The sequence below is a fragment of the Pagrus pagrus genome (assembly GCF_965226575.1).
Source record: "Pagrus pagrus genome assembly, chromosome: 19".
NCBI lineage: Eukaryota > Metazoa > Chordata > Actinopteri > Spariformes > Sparidae > Pagrus > Pagrus pagrus.
In genome coordinates, this window is record NC_140203.1 from 14209844 (window position 1) to 14226814 (window position 16971).

Genomic DNA, 16971 nt, shown 5'->3' on the forward strand with positions numbered 1-16971 from the left:
TAATTTCCCCTCCTGATTAGGTCTGATTCACAGAGAAAAAGTGCAGGACAGCCTTCTTCTTCCTTTCCATTATCTCCACTGTTAAATATGTAAATTGATCAGAGGAAGTTTTACACACTGAGTCCAGTCCAGTGGAATGAATAATCGTTCCTGATAATAGAAAACTTTTCTATTAGGGATTAGCTGATGCCAGACCAGACAGTGTCTTTCCTGTAGATAAAGATGGCATTAGAGTTTAGAAAGGGGTCAATGGGATTCCCTCTAGCTGAAGAGTGTGGGGATTACTCAAGTCTGCAAAGAGCTGCTTTTCTTACAGATTATGCACAGTCTGTTCTCAGCAACGGGGCAACATATTCACAAGAACCAGCATTATTCAAAAGCCTCAGTCAAGGTCAGATGAGGTTATTGTGCAGCATCCATCAACCTGTGCTCAGCTGAGCGGAGCGAAACAAGAATGAACTCCCGACTAACCTGCACAATAATTTTCAGCAACATTTCGTCAAAACGTAAAGCAAAGCAACAGCTAAATGGTTGGTGGTTTTGAAGAGGGCTGTTTATAATAACTACTTAAGTATATGTAGTTAAGTTAAGAGTCCGGGGCGCCCATTGGCTCAGTTGGTGGAGTGGGAGTCCCATGTGCTGAGGCTTTGTCCTCGCTGCAGTGGCCACGGGTTCGAGTGTCACTCCCCCTCTCTCTCATCCTGTTTCTCTGAAGCTGTCCTATCAATAAAGCTGTATAAAGGCCAAAAAAAAAAGATATCATAGAGTCCCTAAAGTTATTTTACTGCATGTGATTACCAGGTACGTTGTGGTATAGAACATCTGAGGAAAACACTGGTCTCTGTTGGGAATATTAGTCATTAAAAAAAAAAAAAAAAAAGCGTAAAAAGAGAGGAACATCAAAGGTACTAAAAGTATTTATTGTGGATGTGCCCACAAAACTTACAGGACCCAAAAGCTGTTCGTAGAAGCAGGAGAAGATACACAGAACAAGCAACCACACATTTAAAATCACTGTTAACTGAACAGTCTCAACCAAATACTGAAGACTGAGGGTTTACAGCTGAAAAAAGATAAATTCACTCCACTGGCCTCTTCTATGACTTAGATAAGTGTATAAAGAAAAATAAGATGTAAAGATTGGTAATCAAGTCCTGATTTGCTGGATGCCATTCATTTTAAAAAGTTACATTTGTAGTGCTTTCATTTTATTTCAGTGCCGGCTACATTTTAACAAAATCCTTTATTAAAACAGGTGGTCTCATTGAGATGGGGATCTCTTTTTCAAGAGAAATGAACATATACAGTTGAAGTTTGGACACATATACATTTCCACAATGAAGAAAAACATTTGCGAGTGCGACTGCAATGTTTCAGTGAAATGAGAGAATGTAACCACAGATTTTTTAAAGCTCGTCTGATTTGTATGCAGCAGAGAATCTGAACCTACTATTGCCAAGTTCAGTGCGAACAGGAGGTACAGAAAATGTCAAAATGTTCTGTTCCTCTCTCAGCACTGTATTTGTGGCTTCATGATTAAACAGCATACAATGCTGCTCAATACGTAACAGCTACAGAAAGGTTTTGCTTATAATGTAAGTGTAAATAAAAAAAAGAACAGTAAAAATGTAGATAAGAGGAAATTAGCTGGCTCACTGTTGTGTGTTAAGCAAACTAAAGATAAGCAGGCAGGCGTTGCCGTAATTGATCATTAAGTAAATATTAAACCCGACCGATATAATAAACTTTATATCTATAGAGGATATATTGGTCAGCGGATTTTATTACAGATATCTCTGTATATATATTGTCCAATAAGTGCTGTTATCAAAACAGAAACATTATGATTAAACATCAAACGTAATGCAGAAGTAGATTCAGGGTCATTCATAATTATTGAATTACCAGTGAAGTTAACTGTTTCAGTGAACTGATGTAACTTTGAACACTAAATTATGTCGTTAAACAGCTTGCCCTCCATTATATACACATCTTTGTCACAGGTTTTTAATATCTGCATTTGAGGGATCATTGCATAAAATGCGTGTTTATGTACACAGTTTGTATATTAGCTAGTTCTGGATGATATATCAGCCAATATTTTTTTTACTTCTTAATATCGGTACGGACATCAGCCTCAATAAATGTGAGAAATTTAAACAATGCAAATACAACATTTGGCACAAATTGGCACAAAACAACAACAAAATGTCCAAATGCATAGTTTCCTCTTTAGGTGCAGTACTTGAGCTTGGCCACTAGATGTCAGCATGTACTTTAAGAAAAGGTGTGTGAGCTACACAGGAGGGCGGACCACAACCACTCATGCAGAGCTGTTCAGAAGAAGTATCTAACGGTCAACACTTCATTCTCACCACGTACCCATTTCTCTCTTACATTTTTTTATGTGCCATTTCTGGTGTTGCCGTTGATGCAGGCAGCACATCAGTCGCTTTACGTAGGCCTTGTTTGCCAAATCTACACCTCACTCTAACATTTCTAAATAAACATAGTGACATTATCATAAAAAGAGTTTTCACCTTCAGATGAAGAATTTTCACAGGTGCTCTCACGTCAGTTGACCGTCCTCGTCATGCCGTTAAATGCTTCATTTCTCCAGCTGATTTAAAGTACCTGATTACACTTCTGAACTGATTAAATGTGGACACTGAGTACACTGTCAGTATTGTTGTAGATCTGCAGAGAGCTTCAACCTCCAGGTCATGTGGTTGTGAGAAGGAAAAACACTAATGTACAAATTCTGCTCAGCACAGTCGGAAAGCTCTGTGGATCACTTTCATGATCCTTATCCAACTACGTAGGACAACCTTTCCACTTATTTAATTGCGATTATCTGCACTATCTATTTACAGGCTGTGGGCAAAGAATTACTTAAAGAATGCAGTGATAATCCAATTGGTTGTTCCAATATTTGCAGTGTAACTTTCTTATGCACCTCATTCCAAGTCAGTGAATGCATGTTTCACAAAGGTAGCCTCCTTCAAACAACATTTCTAAGTGAATGCAGAAAGTTTCTTCAGGGTAGGATGCTTGGATTAAAATATGGAAAACACTTTTGCACACTTCAGTTTGTGTATTTGTTTTCTGACTTAGATGCTCTTGGCCTCAAAGGAAGGCTCATTTTCCTGCGTGATGCGTTTGTGACAGTATTTTTGTGACATACCTCCCACTCAGGCAGATATTATCACAATGCCAGTGACACAGTTTCCATGCCTGCTGTCAAGGACACCGTTGACAACAGCAGAAGCGACTTTCACATGTCTGTACAGTAGGCTGCTCTCAGCTGCAAATGCTGTTACACTGGCTGATCTCTTTTCCCACAGCAAGTTCAGTTCATGCGGAAAAAAAGCCAGAAGCAAAGGTGCCATCCCCGATAAATGGTATTAAATGACAACGTGAATGTTTGCTACATTGAAAAAGAAGGACCGGTGCCAGAGTCTGATGCTGGCAGTTGAGACAGGAACTCTGCAGACTCTTGTTCCCCTTCCTCTCAAGCAGAGTCAGGGGGTGAACGCCTGTTTGAAGCTCTCCCCCTGGGCTCCAGGGTTCTGTGGGATCCGGGTGTGCTGACACTGTTAGCACGCCTGATATGAGAGCCTGATCAAAGCTGGCTCATTCTGCCTGACCGATTTCCACAGGATTAAGGATTAGGGAGACAGGAAGCTGGGAGAGGCACAGAGACAATCTGGGAGAGACAAAAAGGGATAGTAAGGGTTATGGAGAGTGAACGGGATGGAAAAAATGCTGAAGGAGACAGAGGGGTCATAAGGCACTGGCAGAGAACATCTTGAGAAACAGAACAGAGAATATAGTCAGTGAAGTGATTTACAAAACAAATAAATCAGTTCACTAATACATAGAATACAGAGTACAGGCTTTTCTGTGAAGCGTGTCTTTTGGAGTGATTTAAAAGGAAATCTTTAGCTGCTTTACCGGCTGGACCTTCTTCTGTTACCAACCAAAGTTCTCCCAGAGGACCCAGCTGTGCTGCAGCTCATGGAGTGTTAAGTCTGACACAGAGCTGGGAGACAAACCCCGCTGTGTTTTCATGGTGAAATATTGAAATCAATTCTAAAACTAACAGGCAACCAGCATTGAGCTGCTTAACGGGGGGTGATCTTTTGTTCTTCATTTGCTTTATTTGCCTTGCAGCTGCAGTTTTTGCTTTTCTGTCCGGAGAGGGAATCTGCTTGGAATTACAGTCGTATAAATGAAAAAATGTGATGTTTTTAAGGTTGCCAAATGATAATAAAAGATGGAACAAAAGTCTATGAGCTGGACAATCTCGAAAACCTTTCAAGAGGTAAGGTGGTTGTTGTAGGTACAATATGTGAGAACCTGTCGGATTCATACTTATACAAATAAATATGGGGCAGCATATCGCCAGAGTAACTACTCACTGCTGCTAACTGTAGCTGCTGCTTGCTAGTTAGCTCAGCCAGCCACACAGCTAGCAGCTACTACAGGCCACATGCCCTTCCATGTCATAGTTTTTACTTCCGCCAAGCAAGCTATGTTTTTACATAACCTGTTTTAACATACAGTGTATGTTGGTTGGTTGGTTTGTCAGCAGGATTACACAAAACCTTCTGAACAGATTTCCACGAAACTTAGGTGGAGGATGGGTCACCGCCCAGAACAGACCCCATTAACTTTTGGAGTGGAACCGGATAAAGGGAGGGATCCAGGAATGTTTTCTCACTCTTTTTATCATGGTGAGATAGGGCATTTTTCAACAGTTGTGTTAATTTTTCAGGGAATAATGCACGGATCTTGATAAAAAAAAATAAAATCAGGTGTATTTAGGTGGCTATCTATGAACGAGTATGATTTGATGCTTAAATTATTGTTAAGTTATGACTAGTTTTAAATTCACAGCAATACAAAGCTATTGAGTTTGATATTGGATTAGGCTTGATTGAATAAAAGGGGACTGTTGGACAGTGGCCAAGATATATATATATATATATATATATATACATATATATACTATACTAGATTTTAGTCATGTCCGACAGCCCAAACATCACACATGTTAATGTTTCATTCACACCTGGAGATCATGACAGGTTTGACATTTGAAGGTGAGACATCAACAACAGCTGTGGAGCCATGGAGGAAAACGCTAATTTAGAGGCTTTTGTACGTGACATCTGGTCTGAACAGGCGCTCTCTTTATTTCCTCTGTGTATCCAAAAGGTCTCGAAAACAAGGTCCTGTTGACTCTCAGGTGTGTTTAAATATGACTGATACAAATAGGGACATCCCGATGTGGGTTTTTGGTAGTTACTTTGGCAAGTGTCAGTTTCATATACTTGCTTAACGTTATGTTATTGCACTATTGCCTGTGGTTACCATTTTTTGAGAAGTTCAGCTCACTCTGCACGCACTGAAACCGAGAATATGATACATTTCTGCAGTATTAAACTAAAGAGGTAGGGATTGCACGTTAAGACTGAGCCGTAATTAAATGATATACGTTGAATTGGGTAATAGGGATAAAGAGACACGGTGAGGGAGACACTAGTGACAGGGAGAAAGAATGGGGACAATAAACCACCTGCCTGCCAGACCGGATTAAAAGATCCGGATGAAAGGTCAGGGAGAGGCAGAGTTGTTCACCCCCACCAGATGTGCACTCTCGCTGGCCTATAGCCGATTAATTATCTCACAGTTCATGACACCAGGGTTGGCGTCCAGGCAATTACATTACACTACACACCCTGAGCAACCTGATCTGGGGATTTTTTCCTGCTGGACAGTATGTGTGTGTGTGTCTGTATGTGTGTGTGTGTCAGGAGGAGGGGAGGAGTTTCTTTACACACTGGTGGCATCCATAATGACAAAGCGATAATTCACGTCATGCTCCAGCGCTGTGATTGCTGCATATCTGTGTGTTCATGCATGTGTGTGGCTGCAGTCAAGCAAAACACATTCTCTCTCCATTTTTTTTTTTTTTCTGTTCCCAAAAATTTACAAGAAGTGAAAGATACACATGAAAAAAGCACCACCCATTCACACCCCGTGGCATGCTGCCTCATTTGCCCGAGCCTCTATCAGTTCTTAGTTATAGCCAATAGCAATAAAGGAAGTGGTCCCACTGTCACAGACACAGTTGGCACGGAAACAGCACATTACACCATCATCCAATCCCCCTCCCATTCCTTTGTCGTCATTTCTCCCCTCCCCTCGCTTCCTCTTCCCTCCTCCTCCTCCTCCTCCTCCTCCTCCCTCCCTCCCTCCCTCCCTCTCTCCCTATCTTGTATGTTTTTTCAGTCATCAATGAAATCACAACCAATCCTGCTGCTGGCCTGTCAGCGAGCACATAATACCTCAAGAAACAGATCTACTCGTGCTCTCACCTCCATGCTAGCTGGCAGGGCTCAGGTTCCTTAATGGCCAATGTATATTTTATCATTACAGCATGAAATAAAGATACACTGGATGCTGTAGCTGCCCCATCAGAGCCTGTTTTTTTCTCACCCTCTCTCTCTCTCTGTTACTCTCATGATTTAATCCTGACCATTTCCCCCTTCTCTCTCTATCCCCGCTGACTCCTCCCTCCATTTCTGTCCTGCACTCCCTCTCTCTGCCTCTCTGTCTCTGACACACTCACACACACGCACACATATATACACGCCCTCCACCCCCATCGCTGCAGTGTCTCAACTGCCTTGGAGCAAACAAGAGAGGATATAGAACACAGACGTTAATAAGACAGAGAACAAGGGGCGCTGGAAGAGAGACAGCGATGTACATGAGTGTGTATGACTGTGAATATGAGGAAGATATGAAGATGAAGCAGCAGGACTAAAGGTGGATTGCACAGAGCCTTTCTCTCCTTGCAAGGGCTTGTCTGCAGTATCCTTTGTAAATGGATGCTGGCTTGTGAGCACGGTAAGCCTGACTACTCTCAACAGTATCACAGCTGTTTTTTTTGTAATCACTGCCAGGCTGACCTGCTTTGGACACAGATGCTTTTTTCGTTGTATGCGCTCTGCATAGTGTGTTTTCCTGATAAAATGGAGAAGGTGATGTTCAGAGATGGCACCAAGGCAGGCAGGCAGGCAGGCTGTCCAGTCCCCTCCTCCACCCTGCTAGCTCTGTGCCAACGGACGCTGCTATCCTCTGCTTGCAATTTGACTCATCATCTCCCAAGAGCATCCTCAGTTCTTACCGAATGCTTTTATCTGAACGCGGCGCTTAGTTCATGTAATTACTGTATGTAGGACAAGTGAAGGATGCATCAAAGATTTGTGTGTGTGTGTGTGTGTGTGTGTGTGTGTGTGTGTGTGTGTGTGCGTGTGTGTGTGTGTGTGTGTTTGCGGGCATGTCTCTGTGCTCTGTCCAGGCCATAAGCTATAAAATGGAAAGAGGGGAAATGAGAGAGTACAATCACACACGTTAAGGTGTTCAGTACTTACAACTGACTTTACGAGACGTTGAATTTGCAGTGGGAGGGTGTGCAGATCCAGCTGAGCTTGGCTCTGCGGGCACTGGGATAAGCGGGCACATTGTGGCCTGACAGCAGGAGCTGGCTGTCCGCTGTTCTACGTGGGAAAATTTACATTGTCCGTTCATGAATAATCTCGAGCTGGGATTTATTTGGTTCATCTGCCTGCGTGTGTTTATGAGTGTAAAATGGTGATCGGGGGAAGAGGGAGAAAGCAGAGCGCGTTCGTTACTCAGCAGGCGAAAACATGATGATCTGTGACATTTTCTGTTTCATCTTTCATATTCTGAACGGAGCGTCGCTGTGTTTTTTGTTTTTTTTTCAATGGCGGTTGGGATTGGTCATGTAGCATCAGGAGAGCATGTGTATTTGTGCGTACTGTATGTGTGTTTGTGTTACATGCTTCAGAGAGAGAGAGAGAGAGAACCAGTGTAGGGAGGGGTCGAGGGGCTGGGGGGTTTGAGGCAGATGGGGCAGAGGGGCGGAGGTTGATGCAGCAGAGAGCAAGTGAGAGAGAGAGAGAAAGAAGGAAAGAGAAGATTTGGAACAGATTGGATGAACGAGAGAGAGAGAGAGAGAGAGAGAGAGAGAGAGGAGGGTGGAGGAGGAGGGGGGGGGCGTGATAATTTCACGGTGGTAGAAAGACGCGCTTTTCTGAGCATGTGACAGAGAAAGAATGCTGGATGTGTCTGTGATAGTTCCATCGCGGCCCTCAGACATCTGTGCATCAAGGCAAAGATGGAGATGGTGTATAAATTCCACCGGGCCTTCATCTCTTGAGCTCTACTGATAGTGAAATGGATCAGGAATATTATACTGATACTTATGCTGTGTCATGTTGCCTGACGGAGGTTTGTGAGAAAAAAACTGGACAGGAATATTGATCTCTGTCATGGTGTAATACTGACAGATTGGGATAACCCTTCGTGGGTAGCTGCAAGTTGAATTCACTGTTTGCACATTTTTTCTCAGCATGTGTGCTCACCATTTACTGAGATGCATGTGTTATATTTATTATTGAGCCTAAGAAAAATTTGACTAACAGGACAATAAAGTATATCGTATCATATCGTATCGTATCATATCGCATCGTACCGTACCGTACCGTACCGTACCGTACCGTATCGTATCATATCGCATCGTACCGTACCGTACCGTACCGTATCGTATCGTATCGTATCGTATCGCATCGTACCGTACCGTACCGTATCGTATCGTATCGTATCGTATTGTATCGTATCGTATCGTAACGACTACAAATGAAAACTAGCCTCTTGGCTAATTCTGGCATATTTATAGTAATGTTCATTAATATGCACTGCCCTTAATAAAATATAAAAATAAACTGGATAAATAAAAAAATAAAGTATGTATCGTATCGCAACGCATCATCTTGTATTGTATTATCTGTGTGTTTTAAGTAGGAAATGGCTGGTAAATATACTGGTTTCAGTAAACTTCAAGTTGTGATTAAAGGTGGTAACCAGAATCTGCTGATACTTAATTCTTTATGATCACAAGTGAAGATGTAGGTCTCGTCTCTGTTGTGTCAGTTACTGAGAGAAAGAAAAAGCTGTGGCTTATTATCACAGTCAGAATCACACTGGGTGCACAACATTTTGCTCTGTACATCTTGCACCTACAATTCGTTGAGCGTCTTTAACGATTTCCTCTCTCAGTATCAACTACTACAGTCTCATTCACTGGTTGGTAACCATTAGTAGACAAAATGAGGTCGCATTCACTGTGACAAAAGGTCTAATCAACCCTGAAAGCTGCATTAATAACTGTTTCACCTTTTCATTTAAGCTGCAAAATGTTTTCATCAGCAACATGTCAAAAAAAAAAAAAAAGTCGGGTCATGATGACCTTGGCTTTAAAATGATGGATGAGCGACGTCCAGTGTGAAATATAAAGGTTAATCACATGCTTACATACTGGGCCTTTCACCAAGTTTCAAACACAGATACATACATGCACACACTGAAAAATCTCATCACACCCTTATACTGACTGAACATATTTTTGTGCTTTTTTTTTTAAGCCAAACACACAAACCTCAACATGAATTCTTAAACCAGTGGAAAACACATCACATAAATTAAGCATACACCCTCTTCCAAAAGCTAATGTTTTATCTCTCTTTTTGTTTAAATGGTAGTATGCAGTATGCTTCCACTCAAGTGACCTTTATGCATATCAAAACGAGAGCAATAGTGTGACAAAACCTATGCCGACTTGACCTCCTTCCACCTCTTTTGTTACTTGCTACATCCACTCCATTGGGTGACATAATGGCAAGGGACAGCGGGGACAGACTTGGTTTTAAAGTGACAGCGGCTGTTGAGGTAGCAGCTCTCCAATGTCAACGTCCAGGGCACTTTTCGCCATCTTTAACCTTGTAGGTGAGCCCACCGACGACTTGGACAATTAAACTCAGCTCCATTACAGTTAAGTACCAAAGGGGGGGCCGAGCCACGTTCCCTCAGCTGCCTACTTAATAAAATGATTAATCTAAGATGTCATTTACTTCCTGGAGAGGCAGTAAGAGAATGACCACACAAGTCTCATACATTTGCTTTAGTGGTTGCGAGGAATCACTTGAAAGTTGATCTCAAACACCACTCAGAGGATATGAAATAACCTATAAAACCATAGCGTGAAACCATAAAGTTCAGGTCTCCCAGTTGTTTTTGTCACTCTGTATGTTCAGACAGGTTTGACTCAGCTGGCTCAGCATTTGTGTTTGTTTTGGGTCTTTAATCTTGGCCAGGTACTAGGACAAAGTGTCACTCCACACAGACAGCTGTAAGACACTGTTTCTTTTAGACAGTCGCTGATGTAGAGGGGACTAATAAATTAGTTAACGGTAAAGCCTCAGTGAGGAGAGCTGTCGGTTGAATCTAATGAAATCTTAGGGTGGGACTCTGTGAATGAGTACAGATTAATTTATCTTTTGGTGTTACATAAAAACAACATCCACTCCATTCATCCCTCTCTTTCTCTTTGCCATCCTTTTCTAATCTTTGCTGGTAGACACATACAGGGGCCTGTCTGTTTCCCTGAGGCCCGGGCAAGTGAGAGGGCCTTACTTGCAGCACTCAAATCTGAGAGGGCAGAGCGGAGGGGACTAACAGAGCAACTTTGTGTTCCACTGCACACACATAACAGCGGTCATATGACAACAAGGAGGTGGACAAGAGGGAGGGGGGGATGATGAGGGAGTGTATGGCCTACTACCCACTGGTGAGGGATGTTGGTCTTCTCTGAAAGAAATGAGCATGTACGTCGGTCGGTATGTGTGTGCGTGCATGGATGCACACACGTTATATGCCCACATATAGTTCATGCTGCATATATATATATTGTAGCCTTTCAGAAATAATGCCAAAAATAAAGTTTATAGCACAACAATTAGCTTGTTTTGATGAGGGTGTGCAGGTCTGCTTTCCTAAGCACATACCTGAAATTGGAGTGAAGCTGGTGTTGTATGTCAGTGACCTTTGAAGTCCACTGGGATCCTTGCTTTCTGATTTTGCCATTAAGTTTTTACAATAAATCACAGAATAGTGTTTTTCATGTAACACACAGTATGATTGGCTTTCCCTGTTTGAACAGGTGACGTTTTCTCATATCTCATTTCTGTCGTATCTCTCCCTTCCACACACATTCATCCTGCTAACACAACACATTCAGTTAAACTATCCTGACGTGGTCGGCAGGCGTCTGTCAGGGGCCTGGAAATTAGAGTAATGATTATTTTTCATTATTGATTAAACTGCTGATTATACAGACAATTCATCGAAGGATTATCTATTCTAGAAAATGTCAAAACATTGTGCTCATTACAATTTCCCAGAAAGTCTTCAAAGTGCCAGTTTGTCCACTCAAACTCAAAGACAGTTTATTTACTATCATAAATAATAAAGACAATCAGCGAATCTTTACATTTAAGAAGCTGGAAACAGAAAATGTTGGCATTTTTTCTTTGAAATGACGATTAATCGATACAAAACCAATGAATCAACCATCTGTAGCAACAATACAGCAAGATTATACATAATTTAATTAACACGTACGGTAAGCTTTTTTAGAAGATGATCTTATCAGTTGGTGTAAATCTTGCAAGGTCTCTGCAGCAGCAGCCACTCCACTGCAGCATGTGGGTTATTTTACTCTTTGCTATTCTTTTTAGCATCTTTTCCCACTGACCATTGTCCCTACAGCATTTATTTTAAAGTGCTGATCCGCTGGGTTAATGGCTGTTATATTGTTGCATCTTCTGCAAATATTTTCCTCTTCCTGTTCTCGTTATCAAATCACCAACCGATTATGTCTGTGGGTTGTAGAAGCCTGAAAGTGTCCCACAATTTCCTTCCGTTGCAGAAAGCGTTTATCTTATCTGTCACGACCCAAACGAATATTATGTTGGAGTGAGTGTTTGAATGCAGATTAGAATGCTTATAGACAGTATTGGCCTGAGTTGTTCTGATCTAAGTGATAAACACTGTAGTGAGAGAAGTTATCTAAAAAAAAAAAGGCTGTATGCACTGGTAGAAAATGTACAACGGGCAGAAATCCAAAGGTGTACACCCGTGTACACAAACACACACTTACCAGACTTTAGTGTCCACCTTGTGCCATCTTATCCCTTCACATCAGACAGCCTACCCATAGCTCAGCTTGTGCACAAACATGCCATTGTCATCGCTGGCTGGCCTTGTGACTCAGTGTGACCCGCTGGATTGGAGAAGGGGGAACACAGCCATTGAGATCAGGAACGTTAAACAGAGCATTATCACGAAAAAGCATCTAGCATACAGAGACCTCACCCCCACCCCGTCTTCACCCTCTAAACAGCCCACTGTTTTGGGGGAGTAGAAGGGAGAACACTGCCCATCATTGTTTTCTATAATGAATGAGTAGTGTCCTCACATGTGTGTACAGTATACTGGCATCTTTCTCTGAAGTCTGCATTCAGGACAGCATGTCAGGGAGTGATAACATGAAACGTTGAACCAACAATTGTGAGAGTTAAATTAAGAGTTTACAGTAATGAGGCTTGATCAGTATATTACATATAGCAGTTAGTGATAAGGGCACTGACAGACAATTCAGTTCACTAGCTTAGCTGGATTCAACTTCAACTCCCAGATGACTTGGTACATTCATAACGAATACCTACAGGCATGTTCTGGCCACCGGGCAAACCAAGCAAGCCAGTGGACTGTATATGTAACATCATATATTGAATTTTTCCTGTTAGGCTTCAGCACGATCCTGAATGTTTTATGTTGAGAGATAATCAGCATAAGCACCTGTGGCAATGGTCATAAACCAGCTGATGGGGTAAGAATAACGTTATTCATGAAGATGTGTAATAAACTGAACTTTCATTTTGTAGCTGAATTCCATCTGCATCATTTTACAATCTGTTTGTAGGCTAGGCTACTGTACAGTGCTGCTCAATAGGCTTTTAAATGTGTGAGCTCCCTCTGGAGACATATCTGAGAAGTACATCACAACAATTACATCCTGTAGCCTAGAAGTACACACAAATGTAATGGTACTCAACTGTCCTGGTTCCTCTTCTTATTGCAGTAGCCTAGTAGTAGTAGAAGTAGTATTAACAGCAGCCTAGTTATTATAAGTAGTGTTAATAGTGGTATGAGAGGGGAATATTACTGTTGTGCTAAAAGTGTGTATAAGCAGCACACTTTACCCAATTGTATTCCTGAAACAGAGCAATTGCCAGAAGATGTTGAAACTTTTTCCATTTCTTTATGTTGCAACTTCACATCTCTTTAGATTAAAATTTCAATATTATCTTGAGAGAACCCTGTGCTAATGTTCTGTTTAGGTTTAGGCACAAACAACACTGGGTTTGGGTTAGGAAAAGATCATGTTTTGGCTTAAAATACCATTTTTTTTCACCACATACATGGCAGGAGATGTCCCCAGGTCTTGTGAAAAACACCCAGCAAACAAAATCAACTGGAGATGTCCTGACTTCCTATCAAAAACATTTGATCTTTCTCGCCACAAACGTATCCGGAAATTGTAGAAATGTCAATATGGTACATAGCCTATGAAATGTACAAATGTTAATGTATCTGTTTTTTTGCAGAAACGTTAACAGACAATATTTTATTCAGGCAACTGGCCTGCCAGAGAAAAAAGGCAATCGTGGGTTGGTATGTGGGCTAATCTTGACAAAAGTCCAAGGCTGAAAATTTGTCCCAGTACATCCATGAATAGATATATTCACATTGCTGGATGAATCGAATATGACATGCTTTGATGCATGTTACAGATGTCCTGGCCTAAGAGCACTTGAGGTCAAATTGATTTTGGTTTCTCTTAATGGCGCATTATTTTTTTGGTCACAAGGAAACAGGAATAAATTGCCCTTAGCTTCACAGTGACCACCATATCACTAGCGTTGTTAATGAAGTTGTTCCGGCTGTTACTGTGTTGGCAAACAGCTGTCTAATTACACATCCAGTAGACACGACATCCATTAGGAGTCATGTGCGTGCATTTCTGATGAACACAAATGATATCTGCTCGTCTTGTTAGCTCCATTTCGGTCTCCACCAAACTTTTGCGACGGGTGTTGATGAGAGGGGATGAGACTCCATCATACTGTAAATATGCAGGACACAGAACCCAAGCAATTAGCTTAACAAGGCTAAAACGCTTATACAGCTACAGGGAGTTCTCAATGATTTCAGCCATTTTGATTTTACTGACATTTCACCCATATCAAAAATATGTTTAATACAGGGTTAAGTATTGTTCATCAAGGTAGAAAGAACTGATTGACTGGGAGGTTTTAAGTTCACCCAAAAGCTCTACTCCAAGGACCAAACACCTTCTGATAGTCTCTGAACATGATGATAAAATGCATTTCAATTGTGACAAGAATCCTCTGTAATCCATTAGACACAATGTCACCTGATATATGATTTTGATCAAAGGCGCTATGTGACATTAGAGACTTTCAGACAGGTTTTCCCAGGACCCTTCTTTCTGACAGCCCATTTAAAATGTGTCTTCACCGCATAAATGCGGTTAACTAGTTATCGTTGTTCAGCCTGAATGACAAGATCCACAACTTGTTCAGTGGTCACTCAATAGTCTATTCTCACGAACAGGTGACACACAAAGAGACAGAATGTATGGGAGGAAAATGAAGTCCGGATGTAGCTCTTTTTAGATCAACTGGTAAATCTGTGCTGCGAACGTTGAAGATGACTCTGTCTGCGACCTATATCTCATATGATTCTGACGTCGGATGGGGCGACCACAAAGCTCTGACTCATCGCACAGATGCAGACCTTCTAGGTTGGAAGACTTCATTTATTTCAGTCCACTGAGATATGCACAGAAACGCATTCATTTTGCTGTTGAGTGTCACATGATACAGTGTTATCTACAGTATCTGTGTTAGCGGCTAGCATTGGAGTGACATTGATCTACCATTCTGCTGCTGGGAGCATGAAATTGACTGTCTGCTTATAGCCCCACATTCCACAATGTTTGTTGCATATAGTTGCAGTTTATGCATCGCACACACAAAGCATTCAGTGTAGATCCCTGGTGATAACCCACCTATAGGCTAATATACAACTTCCCTCTGAGATTTGGTAGGTCAGAAATCTCTCTATTAATGTTTTTGGGAGCTGGCTTTATGCTTTTCTGATTCACTTTACATGCAATTCAATAGTGATTACAGTAAAAAGTCAACTGTCAATTCAAATCAATCTCAGTTTCTGTCTTTGGCCTTTGGAACTGGAACAAAACATCCACCCAGTTTGCTACGATTACTAATTAGTTCAAAATGTCAACCATTTCATAGTTAGCCTCTAGTGAAACAATAAATATGGTGTGGTAAAAAGATTAGCAGGCCTACTGGAAGGAGTTAAAAGGACAACAGCTGAGTTTTTTTTATTTATTTAGGGTTCCCCTGTTTAGGGTGGCAAAAGGATTTTGACAGATTAAGATTACAATCGCCAAAGTAGTCCCCTCCTTCTTATCAGAAACTCCTGTGTTGTACAGTATTTGCTGCGAGATGTAGGAATTCCTGAAAACCTTGTCAGACATCTCCAGTTCTCTTTCCAGAAGCTCTAGCATGGCTGATTTAAGCATCTTGGCTTAACTCTGAGGCAGAAGGCTCAAATAGATTGGAGTTTGGATAAATGAGAGCACACAGACAATACTCAGACAAAAAAAAATCGGGTTATATAACTGCTTGTATTGCTCCTAGCTAATTTGTCAATGGTGCTATCTGTATTTTTTTACAAAGCCTATTTCAATAGGTTTATATATTGCCTCAAAGACGGGGGATATGTTTTTTCAGTTGTTGTTTTTGATCTACATCAGTTGTTTGGGAGAATGCTGCGACACTGTTTTGCAGTGAAGCGCCAGAAATGTTTGTGGACTACGAAACCTCACCCGACTTTCCATCAGCATGTGGCTGAACAGATAATGACTGAATTTTCATATTTGCGTGAACTTTTCCTTTAAGCTTAGAGTTAAATCAGAAGTAAATGTTCCCAACAACAAATTATTTTGATCAACAATGACCCATTTATTCTTAGTCATAGCTACAGCCCTTTTGATTGCACTGATTGATGTAGGTGGCTGATTAATTAGACGGACATCTCAAATGGACAAAATGGCGTATTTTATGAATATCCCAGAATCTGTCACCTATATTTTTTATGTGTTTCCCCTCTACCAACTGGGAAAAACAAATTTAATTGAATGAACTCTGCTCTTATTTCCATTCCTCGTAATTTAGTCTCTCAATATTGACACTGGCAACCAATCAAAATACAGTGAGTCAATACCAGTTTATAAGGTATACCTGCACTTAGAGTAATACAGTCCAATATAATAACCCTGCAATGAATCCTAACTGTGTTGACAATGTGTCGGACAGGTGTTGATTTAAGTTTATGGCCAATTTATTTTATTTTGTTGCTGAAATAATGTCTTCCTCGTGTACATACAGTACATGAAAACATCAGAAACACCTTTAAGTATTATGCAATACCCCCAAACACTACTAATGAGTTTATTTTAATACAAAATATATCCCACACACTAAACATATGGAAGGTATATGGCAATATAGTAGCATATTTTAGGGACAATGTGAAATCTGTAAGTGCCATGATAATTTAATACTAATGTCCGTATGTCCATTTATTACAACATTCCAACAGATTTCTCTCATATGGGTCTCTACCTCACTGGAGCATGGTCTTGACATCCCAAGCCAGGCTAGATTTAAGTGAGTTTGAGCTTTAAAGACTTGATTTGAGTCATGTGCAGCCCATAAACCACAGAGCGGTTGTGGTCTGCTGTATTTAACATAGTACTGCAAAGACTGAAACCTCACGTCTTCAATCGAAAACTGAATTTTCCTTGAGAATAAAAGTAAAAATCCGAGAGTTTCTTAAAAAATGCTTGGCCTTTTATATTAATTC

General features: G+C 41.0%; 1 protein-coding gene and 1 long non-coding RNA gene across 4 annotated transcripts in view; one reads left to right on the plus strand and one right to left on the minus strand.

Moving 5' to 3' along the window:
• Positions 1-901: 901 nt before the first annotated feature.
• Positions 902-16971, minus strand: part of LOC311275256 — a 52035-nt gene continuing 35965 nt past the window's right edge. For 2 of the 3 annotated variants that reach the window (XR_014624855.1, XR_014624856.1), the window contains 2 exons: positions 12092-12214; positions 902-3706 (listed from right to left, as the gene is read on the minus strand). This is a non-coding gene — a long non-coding RNA (uncharacterized lncRNA). The remainder of the gene's footprint in view (positions 3707-12091; positions 12215-16971) is intronic. The other variant, XR_014624854.1, reaches the window with a different exon arrangement.
• The window catches only part of gnaz (guanine nucleotide binding protein (G protein), alpha z polypeptide), a 30805-nt gene continuing 20476 nt past the window's right edge, over positions 6643-16971 (plus strand). Inside the window, exon 1 of the mRNA XM_084383620.1 lies at positions 6643-6918. The gene's annotated coding sequence lies outside the window, so the exon portion shown is untranslated. The remainder of the gene's footprint in view (positions 6919-16971) is intronic.